This window comes from Alexandromys fortis, unplaced genomic scaffold, assembly GCF_014885135.2.
Source record: "Alexandromys fortis isolate MF-2015 unplaced genomic scaffold, M_Fortis_MF-2015_v1.1 scaffold_385, whole genome shotgun sequence".
Taxonomy (NCBI): domain Eukaryota; kingdom Metazoa; phylum Chordata; class Mammalia; order Rodentia; family Cricetidae; genus Alexandromys; species Alexandromys fortis.
In genome coordinates this window covers 219,483-226,517 of record NW_026068265.1, presented here as the reverse complement: position 1 = coordinate 226,517, position 7,035 = coordinate 219,483, and the positions used below count along the sequence as shown (strand labels likewise).

The window sequence follows — 7,035 nt, the reverse complement described above, 5'->3', positions numbered from 1 at the left end:
ACACATAACAATCAATGAAAATACATAAACAGAACCAATTAAAACAAGCTATTAGTTGGGTCTGGCAGCTATTGCTTGTAATCCTAGCATTTAGGAGGCTGATGTAGGATTGTTGCTATTAGCCTGAGTCCAGCCTGAACTACTGATGTGGGAGTGTCATATCAATCTGTTGATTTCATTGGTTAAGTAATAAACACACTGCTTGGCCTCATAGGTTAGAACATAGATGGGAGGAGGAAACAGAATAGAATGCTGGTCGGAAGAGGAAGTGAGGTCAGACTCTGCGCTGCTTCCAGAGGGACCGGACAGCCGCCATGCTCTGCTCTCCCAGGCAGCTGCAACCCACGATGGACTTAGGCTAGAATCTTCCCGGTAAGCTCACCTTGGGGTGCTTACACACACCATTCGAAATGGGTTAGTCCAGGTGCGAGAATTAGCCTGTAAGGGCTAGAGTTCATGGGCCAAGCAGTGTTTAATTTAATACAGTTTGTGTGCTGTTATTTCGGGGCATAAGCTATCCAAGCGGCCGGGGTGTTGGGGACGCAGCCCCGCCGCTCTTATTCAAACAAACTACATGGTATATTCTAAAACAGCCTGAGCAATAATGTAAAACCTTCTCTCAAAACAAAAAACAACAAAGAAAAAACGTTGCTCAGTCGATGCAGTCTTTATCGAGGGTGCACAAAATCTTGGGTTTGATCACTAACACCACATGCAACTGAGCATCATAGCACACATCTATAAACCTAGTAAGGTAGAGGCAAAGGATAAGAAGTTCAAGGTTATCTGTGTTGATATTTTGTTTGCTCTATAACTGATGTGGGAGTGATTTCTTATTAATAAAGAAACTGCCTAGGCCCCTTGATAAGGCCCACCCTTAGGTGGGTGGAGAAAACAGGAGAATTCTGGGAGAAGGAGTCTTGGTGGAGAGTCGCCATGATGCTCCCACTCCAGACAGACGCAGGTTAAGATCCTCTCTGGTAAGCCAGCTCATGGGCTACACAGAATATTAGAAATGGGTTAGAACAATATGTAAGAGCTAGCCAATAAGAAACTGGACCTAGCCGGCCAGACAGTGTTTGAAAGAATACAGTTTCCATGTAATTATTTCTGGGTATAAACTAGCCATGTGGGCGGCCGGGTGCCGGGACGCAGCCCTGCCGCTCCTATTTCAACAGATGGCGCCCAACGTGATGGAGCTAAGTACAGAGAGACATTTCATTACATGGGCTGCCAATCTAAACCAAAATGGATATAAGGGTATTATGATTTCAAAATTTGGGTCTAAGGATATGATGCTTTGGAGAGGGTCTTCTTTTGTTTTTGCAGAGGATGAGACCCAGTGGATTGCATCTATTCCGATTTGGTATGATAGACCACGCCCTCCTGAAAGGTTGCTGTGAATACCTTCAGAAAATTGCTTCACTCAACTGCCAACTGAGATGAAACTAGCACACAGGTTATACCATAAACGACCTAATTAACGACGCCCCTATTCAGCAGGAAGCAGTTTGGAAAGAAAAAACTACGCCCATGTTCCCAAATATTGTTTATAAATGTCCTTTTACATTTAAAGGGGGATATGATATAGATATGAATAATTTGCATTGGTATGGATTTTAAGGTCAATTTTGTTATATGTATATGTATTTCTGATCTTGATTAAGGTATTGTAACTGTGTAGTTCATTTAAAATGTAATGTATAATTAGGAAATATAGGTTGTTAATGGATAATCATCGCTAATAGTTAAGCTTGTAGTCATGTTAATTAGATTTTCTAGATATATAGAGATATATTTAAGTTAGATAGGCATTCTTCATATCTTTCAAAGACTGCAGAATATGGCATTTAAAATATTTTAATAACTTAGGACTTTTCATGACAAGGAGACACGTCTGCTCCTGGCAGCACCAGCTACTTCAAGAGGAAGATGGGCATCGAAGAGGATCCTTATGGAGTTGGATAGTCATTTGGGCAAGAAACTGCTCTTGCCTGGACTGTTGCATAAACTGGACACAGAGAACCCTCAGAGAGAGGACTGCTAAACTTGCCTAACGGTGAGATGGTCTTTCGGGTTTCCTGATTCATAAAAGAGTCTGTGAGACATTCTGCAGGACGCAATGGAGAGTAACTAAACTGTCTTTGGAATTTCCTGCTTCGTGGAGATGTCTGCTGGATACTATGGGCCTGTAGGCCAAAGATGGATGCCCCAACGGTACAGAGGAACTTTGGGTGACTGTCCAGGCAGCGAGATGTCTCTGTCATTTCTAGAGTTTTCTTACTCAAGTATTATTATATCCTTCTGGAGTCTTTGATGGAGTTGAAGAATGAATAGTTATAGTTTTCCTTAGTTATGATAAGAGATAAAATAGATATAAATATTGTAACTGTAATTCTTACTTGATAACTGTTTTGTTATATGTAATTTTGCTATGTTAAAGTTAAAGCCTTTCTTTTTTGTTTAAACAGAAAAAGGGGAATTGATGTGGGAGTGATTTCTTATTAATAAAGAAACTGCCTAGGCCCCTTGATAAGGCCCACCCTTAGGTGGGTGGAGAAAACAGGAGAATTCTGGGAGAAGGAGTCTTGGTGGAGAGTCGCCATGATGCTCCCACTCCAGACAGACGCAGGTTAAGATCCTCTCTGGTAAGCCAGCTCATGGGCTACACAGAATATTAGAAATGGGTTAGAACAATATGTAAGAGCTAGCCAATAAGAAACTGGACCTAGCCGGCCAGACAGTGTTTGAAAGAATACAGTTTCCATGTAATTATTTCTGGGTATAAACTAGCCATGTGGGCGGCCGGGTGCCGGGACGCAGCCCTGCCGCTCCTATTTCAACATATAACAAATAAAGCTTGTCTGAAGACCAGAGCAGAGAACTAGCTACTAGTTAACCATAAAGGCCAGGCAGCTGTGGCACACGCCTTTAATCCCAGCACTCAGGAGACAGAGGCAGTTGGATCTCTATGAGTTCAAGGCCACCCTGGTCTACGTGAGATTGATCCAGTCTCAAACACAGACAGGCAGTGGTGGCTCACACTTTTACTCCCAGGACATGGGAGTCACAAGACTTTAACCTCAGTACTAGAGAGGTGGAGACAGGAAGGAATATGGCTAGGTGGAGAGAGGAATATGAGGCAGGAGGAGACAGGAGCTCAGCAATTCAGTTTGAGGACTTGTAGAGACAGGATACCCCCATTAGGTCTGAAGACTTCATAGAAGTAAGAACTAGTGGCTGGCTGCTTTGCCAAGAAATAACAAAATTGAGGGCTGAAATCAATAAAATAGAAACAAAGAAAACAATACAAAAAAATCAATGAAACAAAGAGATGGTTCTTTGAGAAAAATCAACATGATAGACAAACCTTTATCCCAACTAATCAAAAGGCAGAGAGAGAACATTCAAATGAACAAAACCAAAAATATAATAAAAAGGGGGACATAACAACAGATACTGAGAAAATCCAGAGAATCATTAGGTCATACTACAAAATCGTGTACTCCACAAAATTGGAAAATGTAAAAGAAATGGACAATTTTCTGGATAGATACCATATACCAAAATTAAACCAAAACCAGGTGAACAATTTAAATAGACTTATAGACAGCAAGGAAATAGAAGCTGTCATCAAAACTCTCTCAACCAAAAAAAAAAAAAAAAAAATCCCAGGGCCAGATGGTTTCAGTGCAGAATTCTACCAGAACTTCCAAGAAGAACTAATACCTATACTCCTCAAAGTATTCCACATGGTAGAAACAGAAGGAACACTGCCAAACTCTTTTTATGAGGCTGCAGTTACCCTGATACTGAAAACAAACAACGACTCAACCAAGAAAGAGGATTACAGACCAATCTCACTCATGACCATAGATGCAAAAATATTCAATAAAATACTAACAAACCGAATCCAAGAACACATCAAAAAAAAAATCATCCATCATGATCAAGTCGGCTTCATCCCACAGATGCAGGGCTTGTTCAATATATGAAAATCTATCAATGTAATTCATCATATAAATAAACTGAAAAAACTATATGATGATTTCATTAGATGCTGAAAAGCATTCAACAAAATTCAACCCCCCTTCATGATAAAAATCTTGGGATCAAAGATCAGGGATACAAGGAACATACCTAAACATAATGAAAGCAACATACAGCAAGCTGACAGCCAGACAGGGAAGGAACAAACATAGGTCCAAACCAGTCCCTCGGAATGTGGTTGACAGTTGCATGGCTGAGGCAGACTGAGGGGTCACTGGCATTGGCACCAGGATTTATCCCTACTGCATGTACTGGCTTTTGGGGATCCTATTCTCTTTGTATGGATACCTTGCTTAGCCTAGACAGAGAAAGGAGAGCTTTGGACCTTCCACAAAGCAATGTGCCTTACCCTCTCTGTGGAGAGGCTAGGGATGGGGTAGGGGGTAAATAGAGGGAATAGGAGTGGGAACTTGGATTGGTATGTATAATAAAAAATTATTTTCTATTTAAAAATAAAATTAAAAAAGGAAATTTATTAAAAATTAAAATTTAATTTTTTAATTCGTTAAAATTAAATTTATTTAAAAATGTAAAAGTATGTACATGAGCCATGAGCGTAGGTAGGGGCAAGCCCAGGGAAACTCAGTGGGTCACACACACACAAAAATGTAAAAGCAAGAATGCAACTGCTTGAAAAGAACAAGGGTTCCATGGGGAGTAAGAGGGAAGATGGAAGACGGTAATGAGTGTCAAAATGACTAAAATTTATCAGATGTATAAAGTTGTCAAAGAATAATTAACTAAATATTTATAGTATAACCAAATCATGAATATAACCCAGTATAACAAAATTTGTGGTATAGCATAAATTCTCAAAATAAGTATTATAAACTCAGTTAATTGTCATTAAATATAGATAGAAAAATAAAGACAAAATCATTTCCAGTTTCATTACCTAAATATAATGATTTAGACTAGGTGTCATTTCTCCCAGCCTACTTTCTATAAAGAGGTGATTATTAATTTTTATTACATTTTATTTATTCGTTTGAGTATGTGCATTGGTGTGTGCATGCTTATGCTAATCAGTCTGAGGCTTGTTTTAAAAACACACCAGAACTCCTGCAGAAGCTACATTAGCATATAATTTCACTTAATGTTACAGCCTAAGTATTTTCTATACTAGTGCATAATATTCACAAGTGGCCTTTTACAAACAGTAACAAACTAATTCACTTAATTATATACTGTAGACCACTTTCACATCCTTTTTTAAATTAATTTTTATTGATACATTAATGTTAATTTTTATGATCATCATTACCCTTGATATTAATATATTATACAAAAATGAGTTTATCTATGCTACGTCATTTATACTAACTCTCTTTTATTATGGCTGCTTATTATAGCTGTGATAAAACACCAAAGAAGACAACTTAAGGGAAGGATATATTTAGGCTTAAATGCTTTTGAATTTTTGGCCATGGTCACTTGGCACCATCACCATGAGTCGGTGTCAGGTCAGAAAACCATGACAGAAAGAATATAGTATCACCGAATAGATCACCTTCTGGTGGCTGAGCAGTAGAAGGAAAGTGTACCTGGATCATCTGACTTCCCCCTCCTTCTCCCATTATCCCACACAGGCCCTAACCAGTAAGGTTGTGCTAACCACAATCAGTGTAGGGTTCATTTCTTTGATCACCTTTGTTAATGCTTTCAAACATTCCCAAAACTGCGTTTCTATGAACTAGAATCCCTCATTCTAATCAAGCTGATAACCACAAATATCTATTACCCCTTTGTTTTTTTTTTGTTTTGTTTTGTTTTGTTTTGTTTTGTTTATAAGTGGCATATCTTTCGCCACTTTAAAACTAGAGTAAAAGTTAAATGTTTTCCAACATGATAAGCTCAGTTGTCTTAAATAATGGTTCTGGATTTTACTTGGATATAGCTTGTATTTTGGTTCATCTTTGCATGTATTTTCTTAGACTAGGGGAAGAAGAAGGACCATATCCCATCCGCTTATTCTATTGGCATCTGCTGCTCAAGAGTGTTGGGAATCAAACCCAGGTCCTCTGCAAGAGCAACAAGTACTCTTAACTGCTGGACTATCTCTACGGCCCACAATTCCCACTTTTATGCCATGCTGGAGATCAACTCAGGGTTTTGTACATGCTAGATAAGCACTTTACCAGGTGAGCCACATCCCCAGCCCTAGCCCCTTGGAATCTTAATGTATGTCCATCGACTTTTAGCTACAGAATAGCATATCACCCTAGAGTATCTAATGTTTTGAAAGGATCTCGTTCCTGATGCTGCTGGGAAAAGTTCCTTTCTCAAATCGAGATCAAAGGATTTTGCAGCTTAATTTGTTCACTTATTGATTGTCATTTGATGGGGAAATGGGATTCCAAAAGCAGACATAGAACAAACTTCACACAAAATTGTCCATTGTCCCCATTATGTCAGCTGGCAAGCGACGGACTAAAGGAAATGTAAGAGCGTACTGTCAAAGGGCAGCGAGGAAAAGAAATACTGTGTGGCCATTTTCCTAATCTCCAACATGCTGCGATTGCCACTCAGTTACAGACCCCGTGCCAAGTAACCTACTCTAGTGTAACGCCCACTTTGGTTTTAGGCAGCTGGTAGGCCTGATAACATCAAAGCAATGATAACTTTGGAATGCTGCCTTCAGAACTTCCTACCTAACTAGCCCACAGTCTGTTTTTTTCTGGGGTAATTCAGGAAAGGAACTGTGCCAACTTTATCTGCCTTGTCTCTTGGAGATATAAATTCTTAAATGCAGAAAACAGAATCCCCTGAATAATTTAAGCACAAAATGTGTATCAAAATGTCAGCTGTGTGATATTAAAGCAGAGGCAGTCATGCTTTGGTTAAAGGTTTAAGAAGTAATGGGGGTGAGAGAAAAAGGGAGGGGAAAGAGTGGAGCTAAGGCAATCAAAACTGCTAATGTATGAATAAGATTTATGGAAACCCCTACCTATTGCTGCATAAAATAGCTCTGTTGTTTTCCAAAGG

At 39.2% G+C, this 7,035-nt stretch overlaps 1 long non-coding RNA gene across 1 annotated transcript; it reads left to right on the top strand.

Moving 5' to 3' along the window:
- Positions 1 to 818: 818 nt before the first annotated feature.
- LOC126494493 (uncharacterized) lies at positions 819 to 2,756 on the top strand. The gene is made up of 2 exons (XR_007590012.1): positions 819 to 980; positions 1,873 to 2,756. It is a non-coding gene; the product is annotated as an uncharacterized lncRNA (long non-coding RNA).
- The last annotated feature ends 4,279 nt before the right edge of the window (positions 2,757 to 7,035 follow it).